The sequence below is a fragment of the Trachypithecus francoisi genome, unplaced genomic scaffold (genome assembly GCF_009764315.1).
Source record: "Trachypithecus francoisi isolate TF-2019V2 unplaced genomic scaffold, Tfra_2.0 Lachesis_group12, whole genome shotgun sequence".
In the NCBI taxonomy this organism is placed as follows: domain Eukaryota; kingdom Metazoa; phylum Chordata; class Mammalia; order Primates; family Cercopithecidae; genus Trachypithecus; species Trachypithecus francoisi.
Genome location: NW_022681457.1, coordinates 24,888,253 through 24,899,164, shown reverse-complemented (window position 1 = coordinate 24,899,164; position 10,912 = coordinate 24,888,253). Strand labels below are relative to the sequence as shown.

Here is a 10,912-nt window from a genome sequence, read left to right as displayed (position 1 = left end):
TGGGCCTGAGAGCGTCCGCGGGACTGTGCGACTGTCGCTGCCCTGCCTTCCCCGCCCCCTCTCCATTCCCCCTTCTCTGCCCCCCTTTGCCACACTCCTTAGACAGGGACGGGCGACCTAGAACGAGGTTCCCATACCGTCTTTTGAAAAGCAAAACTTAGTCTCTGTTTTGCTTTTTGTTTTATTGTTTTTAGCTTTAAAGAGTAAGAGCAGCGCACCCGGCTCCCTCTTGCTAATTAGACTTCAGATCCCCCTCTGGCCTCAGTGCTCATTCTGGGGAAGACACCTGCTGAGATGTCTTTTTCCCCCTCCCTCAACCAAACCACTTAGGTCCTGCCTGCTCTTTCCCGGCTGGATGCAAGCGTATTTTCCTGTATGTATTTTTTCATGCGGCCACAAACAGCATCAGCTGGGGTTCCCGAAGGTCAGAAAATGGCTATTGATTAATCTATTAGAATAGTTGCCGAGAGAAATAAAAACGACGTAAAATAACAGGGACCCTATAAATAAAGAAGCCATAACTGGCTACTTGGAGTTGTTAAACGACTTAGCATATGAAAAAATCGGAAATGAGGCGCTGGGGAAGGAGCTGGCATTGGCAGCGGCCCGGGTAAGTCGAGTGGATACGGGAAGAGGCCTGGTGCCTCCAGGTTAGACGCAGCGCCCAGGGACGGCTGAAGAAACATGAGGTGTGCGGGCGGTGACTTCCCGGGCGGTGGGCATGGCCTCGGGGGAACCTGGGCAGACTTGGGCATGCCAGCGTGCAGGGCTCTCCGTTGCTGCCAACTAAAGTGGATTTTGTCCTCTTAAGGTGTAGACAAATCCTCCAAGATTTAACTTCCAAGGAAACCAGCGGCGGAGCGATTGGAAGAGGCGAGGATGTGTGGCCAGTGCACGCGGAGTGCAAGGCAAGTCAGTGATGGTAGGAAAAACTGTGGGAATTTCACTGGGACTGGAGGGGGAGGCACAGCAAACCGACCCCCAAGTGCGTGGCTGGGATGCGTGGACCTCACACCTCCAAGGAAAGTCAGTGCTCTTGACCCGGTGAATCGGCGATGCGCTGCCTCTTTCCTTCCGCATTTAGGCCGCCTAGTTGGGAGCCGCAAGAGCCTGTGCCTGGTGTGGCAGGCACACGTAACCCAATCCCTGTCTGTACGCTGCGGCCTGGGAGGTAAGCGCCTGCCTCACCAGAGGAAGGAGCACGAGGGGAGGAGTTCCGAGAGGAAATAATTAGTGAAATATTTGCAGAAGATGCTGGGATGTGGATTTAATTCCGGATGGACAGTGGTGCTTCCGATTCCTTCAGTGTGTTTCCCCATCCACGATCTCCTCTTTCCTTGGCCTAGATACACCAAACATAATTCAATAAAATAAAAATTTAAAAATCTGTAAACCTGCTTCATTACAGGCATTGAGACACACAGATTGACTTTCATCTTCATTAGACAGTTTCCTCGGGTAGAATACTAACTCATTTGAGGCTGGGAGCAGGGTGGGGTGTGGTGACTCTATCCTGAGACGCCCGCTAACCTCCACGGTTTTTCTTTATCTGAATGATCCCAAGGTTGCACCCGGCCCTAAAACGCATCTCAGAGTTGATTTCTGTAGCTTCACAGCTTTGTGGCACGCAGGCTTCGAACCGTTTACCATGCCGTCTAGACAGCCTTCCGCGAAACCGACCCGGGCTGAGCTGGCCGGCCACCGCCCGGAACTGCAGAGTTCGCGGTTCCAACTGCCTCAGCAACCGAAGGAGGGTCGGAAGGTCCCAAAAAAAAAAAAAAAAAAACAAAACCTGAAATTTACACATTCAGGAACTTCCTTTGCTCTGCTTCGGTTGCCCAGCCCTAGAGGCAGGGGCGCGGGGCGCAGCGCTGGCCCTGCCGCGGCCTTGGTGGCTGGGCCCGCGTGGACAAGTAAGTGTGGACGCGTGCCGGAGGATGGTGGCTACAGGGCTCCCCTCACCGGTCTCGAAGTAGTCTGCAAATGAGCCTAATTTCGATTCTGCCGCCCGCCGAGGCTAAGTCTCTGCACTCCCTCCACGCCGCTGGTCGCTGCCTCCTACCCTCCCTCTGCCACGGCCGGGCCTGATCCGTCCATTCCCCGGTGTCTCCTTGGAACCTCCCTGGGGAAGGGGGTGGAGGATGAACAACTCCCAGCTGCCGGTTCCATTTGTTGCGCTTTTTTCCTTCAACACAATAAAAGTCAAATTAATTGATTCATACCATTAATTACGGCGCGTAGCGTGAAAAGCAACGCTTCCCCTCGGTTAGCGATCTATTGTGCTAATCTCTTGTTCAATCAGTGTTACCATCTGATGCTGGGTCCGGCCCTTACAGAAACTTTTCGACTCGATTAGCTAAATGATGAGACGTGCACAACCTACTGGCTGCGGCCCCGACGTCCCGCGCCGGCGCCGGCCTAATATCGATTTCCAGCAGAGGCAGAGGATTTTTCCGTGGCCAGTCTCGGCTCAGGAACCGGCCGCCGGCTTTCTCCCTCCAGGAGGACCATAGCGCCCGCACAACCTCCGGGGGCAGGAAGGAGGCGAAGCGGCGGCCGGGAAGGGAGACAGGAAGGTTCCTGCTGGCCTTGACGCAGGAGGCTGCCCCAGCCAAAGGGTCCGATCCCGACGCTGTGCAGGGTCCTGCCGGAGACCGGCTAGATGCCGGGCTAATTTGTTTGCCGCGTAGTTGCAGTTTGCAGCTAAAAGCCCGCAGGTCGTCAGTTACCGCCAAGCTGTAGGACAGAGATGGAAGAAGCGAAACAGATACAGAGAGAAAGTGAGACACATGTAGTGGAGGGAGGAAAATGTGATAAAGGGAAGGGAAAAGGATGTATGTGGATAAAAAGTTTTTGAGTCTCAAGGGGTTATTCAAGAGGTAGAGGGAGAATGAGTAGACACACACACAGTTACGAGTTTGAGTGACTCTTTGAGTCTCAACAAGCGAACTTCCCAGGAGAGATTTAAAAAGGAAGATGGCAGCCAGCTGCCTCACCTGCTCAAATGTTTGAAATGTTACAACCAAAGGAGAATGGAATGAAATCCCTTCGGTTCCTCCTGGAGCGGGCAGAGTACGTGGTACCCCGCTGGGAAAGCCACCTGGACGCGGTGGGAGTGAGGGGTGGGGCGAGTGGGGATCTAGGTTCTAGCAACAGGAGGCAAGAAGAGTGGAGTCCGGATCGATAGGAAGGAAATTGAGACGTTTCCAGGGGAGGGGAGATTTAGTGTGTGCGTCCGGGGCGGGGGAATGGGGGAGGGAAGAAATGGATAGAAAAATTTATGATGGGGAAAGGGAAATTAATTACAGCCCATTTTGGGTTCTTAGGTGGTCAACACTGGAGGAGAGGCACGGTTAGAGTGCGGAAGGCGGGAATTGCCCACCTACCCCTCACCAGGCCCAAGTGAACCCAGATACCTCTTTTCTCTCCTTTTAAGTCAGAGACAGTGCCAGTGACTTGAATAAATCGTTGGCGCGATGTGAGATAGAATCATCACGCCCGCGCGCGGGTGCACTTTTCTTACAATCCGGGGAGTTGGGACCAGGTTTCGCGGAGTGAAGGGCGCGTCCCCCACCAAGAGCAGTTACTCTGTGTCCAAGAGGGAGCAAAACGTGGGTGGGGCTATTAGAAAAATACCCCTCCTTTCTCCCCAACACCCCCGCGCCCACAACAATCAAAGTCTGCTTCTTTTGACAATCTGCATAGATTTGTTAAACTATTACCGGCCTCTTTGTCTGGATGGCCGCCACCAAGGAAGGTGGGAAAGGGCAGAGGTGATACCCAAGGCCCCAACCCACTCAGATTATTTCCATTTCCCAAAGCGGGGGATTTTCAATTCTCTTACCCACCACCACCCCCTTGTATACCTCTCCGGATCTTTTCGGGGTGGAAAAAAAAGAGGCTATTTTAATGTTCTTGTTTGGATTTGCACTCAAAACTCCATTTATTTTCAAGGTGTCTGCCACTTAGGGTCCACGCCAAGGTGTGCCTGTAAATGGCGAGAGACCAAAAGGAAAGGAGGAGAGAAAGAGGAAGAGAGAGAGGATGGTTTCGAATTTATTTATATTGGAAATGTATAAACATCCATTCTGTAAAAGGCAACACGTTTAATTAACGATGAGAGAGCAGTTAGGGGCAGAAAGCTAGTAAAATTGTGTGATAAATTTATGGCATTGTTAGCGTGCTTTTAATTATGGCTATTATGTTAATTATTTCACATTAGCATGGAGTTATCAGCAGCATGTCAGATTTAATCAAAACGAGCCTTTCTCTAGAAAATTGTTCTTTTCATCCACGAGGAGAAAGGTCCTGGACAGGATCGGGGCTTAAAAATGACTTGGCATTGAAAGCCGGAGTCTTTCCGACACCGTTTGGAGGGATGCGGCCAGGCCCGGCTGTCCGCTGGGTCCCTCCAGGCTACCGGCAGCTCGAGGAGGAGCCCAGGGCTGGGTTTTTAGGAATTCACCATTTTCACCCCCTTCGGAGCCGACACTTCATCATGCGAGATCATTCTGTCAAACAATATGATGCTGCTCATTTTTATCTGTCCCGCTTTACAAAATCCCCATTCAGCCGGCCGAGGAGCAACAAAAGCCTCTGAGCAGCTAGGCAGCCGCTGGCAGCCACAGCCTCCCCGGTGCGCGAGAAAGAAAGGCTAGAGGGGCCGAGGAAAGCAGGCGGCGGGCGCGCGCCCCTCTCCGCCCGAGGGAACGCGGCCTGCCGGGGCCTGCGCACCCAGGTGTCGGGTCCTCGGGTGTGGCTCGGGCGGGACACGCCTCCCTCAGGCCCGCGCCCGCCCTCGGCCTCCCTGCAGGCGCTGGGCGAAAGCCCCCATCCCTCCCCGCGAGCGACTCGCCCACCCAGGCCACATCGATTCCTTAATCACCGCCGATCGATTTATTGGGAGCAAATAAATAGCCCGTTTTGGAAACGTTTCAATTGCTGGCTTGATGGTTGGGGCGCTGACGCGGGAGGGCGGGCAAGGCCGTGGGGCGCGCGCGGGAAGGGACTTGTGGGAAGGCAGGGAGCTGAAAGGCCGAGCGCCACCCGCCCCGGCAGGCTTCAGAGCAGCGCGTGGGGCAGACCTCCACGGGTCCCCCGGCGCTTCAGTCTCCAGAGACGCCCGGCCTCCTGGAGGGTTCCTCTTGTCCTCCTCTGGGGCCCGGCTCCCTCTGGCGGCCGGGCTTGCAGGACCTCAGCGCCCAGCCCTTCTGCCTTGTTAACGTCCAGGCGAGTTGGCCCGGCTTTCGGATGTCTCTGGACAGTCCCCGTCCAGGCCCGCGACCCAGCCCGAGTGGAGGGCCGGGGGCGCACAGAGCGCGGCCTCCCAGGCCTTCCAGCCCAGGCTGCGGACGCCGCAGCCTCCTCGCCCCTGGGCAGAACGCGGCCTTCCTGCCGAAGACCACTCGGGCCCCCGCCCCTCCCGGGACAGGGCTGTGGAGAGGCCAGCTGCTGCCTTATTTTTAGCGCCATTCCATTCGCGCGGTTATATTTAACTCGACCCACTCCTCCGAGGAGGTCGCTCGGACATCGAATTCTCCACATCGCAGCTTGGGCCCGCCCGCCTTGCCTCAGGGGCAGTTCCTCAAGGGGCAGATTGGAAAACCCCTGCTTAAGAAACCTTGACATATCCGGAGCTTGGAGAGGACAGGATTGGGAGAGAGATCTAGTTCTAGGGACAGTGGCTACCGCGCCTGCAGTACGCTGGGTGGGGATTCCGCCTTGTGTGGGGGAGCGGAGGAAGGGACAGGATGAGTCCTGTGGGAAGGATTCTCTGTGGGGAATATTGTGTCCATTTCTTACTTATGCATGACCCAGAACACTAGGTGACCTGGAAGACCTCTCACGACCCTGCCCTTCGAAAAGTTCATCATTTAGTGTGCATGCAGGAATCCCTTCTTCTCTACTCTCCAGTGCACCCAACGGAATATTTGATTTCAGTGATATGTTAGCTCCTCAGTTCCAGTCCAGTCTTCCCTTGGCAAAATCTTAAAAAGACCATGCCAAAGGCTCACTCACATCCTGGGGAAAGGACCCACTTGGATAACATACAGAAACACCATTGTGATCCACGCTTTATTCACACAGAATGTCAGTTAGCAAACAATGCAGAAGTCGTGTACTAAAGTTACACTAACAGATGTGACATGCATTGGGGATATTGAAACACATTTTTTTGTTTTTCTTTGAGACAGGGTCTCACTCTATGTCCCAGACTGGAGTACAGTGGTGCAATCATAGATGGCTGCAGCCCTCGACCTCCTGGGCTCAAGCGATCCTCCTGCCTTAGCCTGTTGAGTAGCTGGGACTACAGATGCACACCACCACACCCAGCTAATTTTTTATTTTTATTTTTTGTGGAGATGGGATCTCACTCTGTTGTCCAGGCTAGTCTCAAACTCTTGGCCTCAAGCGATCCTCCCACCTCAGCCTCTCAAAGTGCTGGGATTACAGGTGGGAACCACCCTGCCAGGCCAAAACACATTTTTTAAAATTTAATTTTTTCTATCATTTTTAAAGAAACAAGTTTTCCTTGGGTCAGAGGTAGGTATCTCTGGCTGCCTTTTTTGGTAACTCTCATTTTAACACAGAAACTTCTTGGATTTAAGTCATACCCACAGCTGAATTCAGGCGGAGAGGATATATAAGTATATAATATATATTTATTTACTCATTTATTCCTTATTAGTAATTTATTGAACTGTTGTAGACCTGGAAAGTACTAGGAATGAAAAGAAGAATTAAACCCAAGATTCCTCAAGGAAGAACCAGGCAAGAGAATCAGTGTTTGTCATGCAGGTTGATAGGTGCCATGGCAAGGGGAAACAGCGTGGAGGAGGGCCTTTCTCACTGGGTAGGGATTGAGAAAGTGTGAAGCCTTCAATACAGAAGATGCTACTGACCAGCTAGCTCTGACTTTAGGGGTTTCCAGAGGAGATTGGGGAGAAGTTAGAATCTGGGCTACTTTGGGAAAAGAAAGTACTAAGTTGGATGCTTAATGGTACTTCTGGACAGCCAGAAAGTACTTGGTCTCAAGGGAAATGGACAATAGATGTGTGATAAGGAAGCAGAAAGGGATGGAAGAAGAGAGAAGGGAAATGTAAAAATTGAAATTTGCTTAGAAATTTTGTCTAGGTATAGTACATTTAGACTACATGGAAGTATTTGACTAACAAACACAGGGAAGAAATTTAAAAGGGAACGTAGGTAAAGGAAAAGATCCTTTGAAAAGAAAATATTCAAAAGGCTAGTTGTTAGACCCAACTATTTTTCTAACCTTATCGTATTCATCAAGGGCCAGGCACTGGAACTACAAAGGTAAATAAGAAGATAGACTCTACCTTTAAAATGTTAATTCCAGGAGGGCAGGAAGTTTTTTTCTGTTCACTGTTGTATCCCTAGCCTCCAGCCAAGTACTAGGGGTGTAGGGGTGGAGGTATGGCTCAATAAATATTGCTTCAATAACCAGATCAGTAAGACACATTCTCACTCTAATGGGGGACTTATTCAAGGAAGTCCATAACTAAAATGTAGTATGATGAGTTATAAATACATGATAGAATGTTACAGGAGCGCAAAAGAAACAACTAACTCTGCCTGGGAAAGAGAATAGGTGGGTAGGAAGGTTTCCCTAAGATATAATACTTGAGCTGTTGTGAATGATAAGCAGCAATTAGGTGGAGAAAGAGAGGAACAGAGTTCTGGCAAGAGAAAGAGAACATAGCACAAGTAAAGACACAGATTTATGCAAGACACGAGGAGCAGTATGTGGTTTGGTATAACTGAAATGAGATAAGGGAATGGCTAAAGAGCCCAAAGTTATTAAGAAGCCAGTAAAGGTCTTTAACTGATTGGCATGATTGAAATAAAATTTTGGAACTATTCTTTGCAGGAATGTGAAGGAAAACTGAGGAGTAAAAATCTGTGTCCGGAGCTGTGAGGTTGGAAATTGCTGCAGCCTCTGTTGCTTAAACTCACATTGTAAGACAAGATGGCGCACTTCTGGTTCTTCATCATCACCCTTCCCGCGCGCGCGAACTTTTCCCGCCCGTGGGTAGATTACCTCCCGCGTCCGGATCTGACTAAGTCTACCGAGCATGCGTCCGGTGACGTCTCTCATTATTTCCCCTCCCCTCCTGCTCTGAGCCTTCCTCTTACCTGGCAGCATATATAAGGCATTACACCACCGCCATTAAATGAGACTTGATCAGAATACTTGTCTGTCTCCATTTCTTGTGTCTCTTGTCTCTCATAATTCCCACCCCCTCCTTCAAGGTCTGTGTTAATGATCCCGCTGGACGGGACATGTGGCGCCCAAACGCGGGGCTTGGATACGAGGGAACTGCGTGAGGAAGAGGGCGCATAGAAAGGCCGGCGACTAAAGTGAAAGAAAATCCTCCGACCGTCGTGGGAGCCTGCTGCTTCGGAGTTGAGGGTAAGTTACGCGCCCGAAATGGGACAAGAATTAAGCCAGCATCAAATCTACGTAGGACAATTAAAAGAGGCTTTAAAGACACGGGGAGTAAAGGTTAAAAGTGTGACTTATTTAGATTTTTTGATTTCGTGAAAGATACCTGCCCTTGGTTCCCACAGGAAGGAACCATTGATATAAAAAGATGGCGGAGGGTGGGAGACACCTTTCAAGATTTTATAATACCTTTGGTCCGGAAAAAGTTCCTGTAACCGCCTTTTCTTATTGGAATTTAATCAAAGATCTTATAGACATAAAGGGGGCGATCCACAAGTAATGGCTGCAGTCGCCCAGACTGAGGAGATTTTAAAGGTCAGCGTCAGACTGACCTTGGGAGCTCCCCACCAGACAAAAAGTAGATCTTATTTCCCTTGAAAGTGATGACGAGGGGGCCAAGGCTCCTTCTGTAAAAGACAAAGTGATGCTAGGCGAGACAAGGCCCAAAAAATACCCAATTTTGCAAACCGCTCAAAAAGACAAAAGTAACGACAATCCTGACATTTCAGATGTAAATTGGGACGAATTAGAGGAAGAGGCGCTAAATATCATAATCCTAACTGGCCTCCGTTTTCTCGCGTCCCCTCCCTATAATGGGACACGTGCGCTTCTGCGCCCAACGTAATGGCAGTAGTTAATCCAAAAGAGGAACTCAAAGAAAAAATCGCTCAGCTAGAAGAACAAATTAAGCTAGAAGAGTTACATCAGTCATTAATTACGAGGCTACAAAAATTAAAAACAGGAAATGAGAGCGTAACCAATACAGAGAATATGGGAGGTTTCCCTCGCCCACTTCAGCGGCCCGGACAACATGTCCCAAAAGGAAGATCTTCTACTACCCGAGATAGAGAAGAATCCTCCCCTAAAGATATCTTCCCGGTAACTGAAACAATAGATGGACAGGGCCAGGCCTGGAGACATCGTAATGGATTTGATTTCACTGTCATAAAAGAATTAAAAACTGCTGTTTCTCAATATGGGGCTACTGCTCCATATACTCTTGCTATAGTAGAATGTGTGGCCGATAATTGGCTCACTCCAACAGATTGGAACACACTAGTCAGAGCCGTCTCTCAGGAGGAGATCACTTGATATGGAAATCGGAGTTTTTTGAAAATTGCAGAGATACAGCCAAAAGAAATCAACAAGCAGGGAATGGTTGGGACTTTGATATGTTAACTGGCTCGGGTAATTATGCTGACACTGACGCTCAGATGCAATACGACCCGGATTATTTTCACAAATCCAGGCGGCCGCTACAAAAGCCTGGAGGAAACCCTGTTAAGGAGACCCAGAGCTTCGCTCACTGGAGTCAAGCAGGGACCTGATGAGCCGTTCGCAGATTTTGTCCATAGGCTCATGACAACCGCAGGAAGGATTTTTGGTAATGCCGAGGCGGGAGTAGATTATGTTAACATTGGCTTATGAAAATGCCAATCCAGCTGTCAGGCAGCAATTCGTCCTTATAGAAAGAAAACAGATTTGACTGGATATATCCGCCTCTGTTCAGACATTGGACCCTCCTATCACAGGGTTTGGCAATGGCCGCAGCCTTTAGCGGACAAACGTAAAAGACTTCCTTGATAAAAAAAACAGAGAAAAAGGAGGGTGTTTTAAATGTGGCAAAAGGGGACATTTTGCAAAGATTGCCGCGGGGATTCAAATAAAAACTCTGAAGCAAAGGTTCCAGGCCTTTGCCCAAGGTGTAAAAGAGGAAAACATTGGGTAATGAATGTAAATCTAAAACTGACAATCAGGGAAATCCTTTACCCTCCCAACAGGGAAACGGGATGAGGGGCCAGCCCCAGGCCCGAAACAAGCTTATGGGGCGGTCAGCTTTGTTCCGGCCAGCAGCAACAATCCATTTCAAGACTTAGTAGAGCAACCCCAGGAAGTGCAGGACTGGACCTCTGTGCCACCTCCCACACAGTATTAACGCTGAGATGGGAGCACAAGCCTTAGGCACTGGAATATATGGGCCTTTGCCTCCTGATACCTTTGGATTGATCCTGGGAAGAAGTAGTGTCACTATGAAAGGTCTACAAGTTTTTCCAGGAGTAATCGATAACGACTATACTGGCGAAATTAAAATAATGGCCAGGGCTGTTGACAATATTATTACTGTCCCTCAAGGGGATAGAATAGCTCAGTTGGTCCTACTACCTCTAATTAAAACAACTAATAAAGTCCAGCATTTTAACAGAGGAAAGGGAGGTTTTGGATCTTCGAACATATATTGGGTACAGCCAATCACCAATCAAAAGCCCTCCCTGACCTTGTGGCTAGCTGGTAAGCCGTTTACAGGTTTAATATATATGGGGGCTACTAGTCTAGGGGTTTCTGTTACTCAATACACCAAATTATCTCGCCAATTAACCTCAGATATACAGGCCGTCTCAAGCACTATACAGGATCTACAAGATCAAGTAGACTCCCTGGCCGAAG

The 10,912-nt window shown here is 49.8% G+C and overlaps 1 long non-coding RNA gene across 1 annotated transcript; it reads left to right on the top strand.

The window, feature by feature from the left end:
• Positions 1-9: 9 nt before the first annotated feature.
• On the top strand, positions 10-1,388 carry LOC117092017. The gene is made up of 2 exons (XR_004440600.1): positions 10-610; positions 812-1,388. It is a non-coding gene; the product is annotated as an uncharacterized LOC117092017 (long non-coding RNA).
• The last annotated feature ends 9,524 nt before the right edge of the window (positions 1,389-10,912 follow it).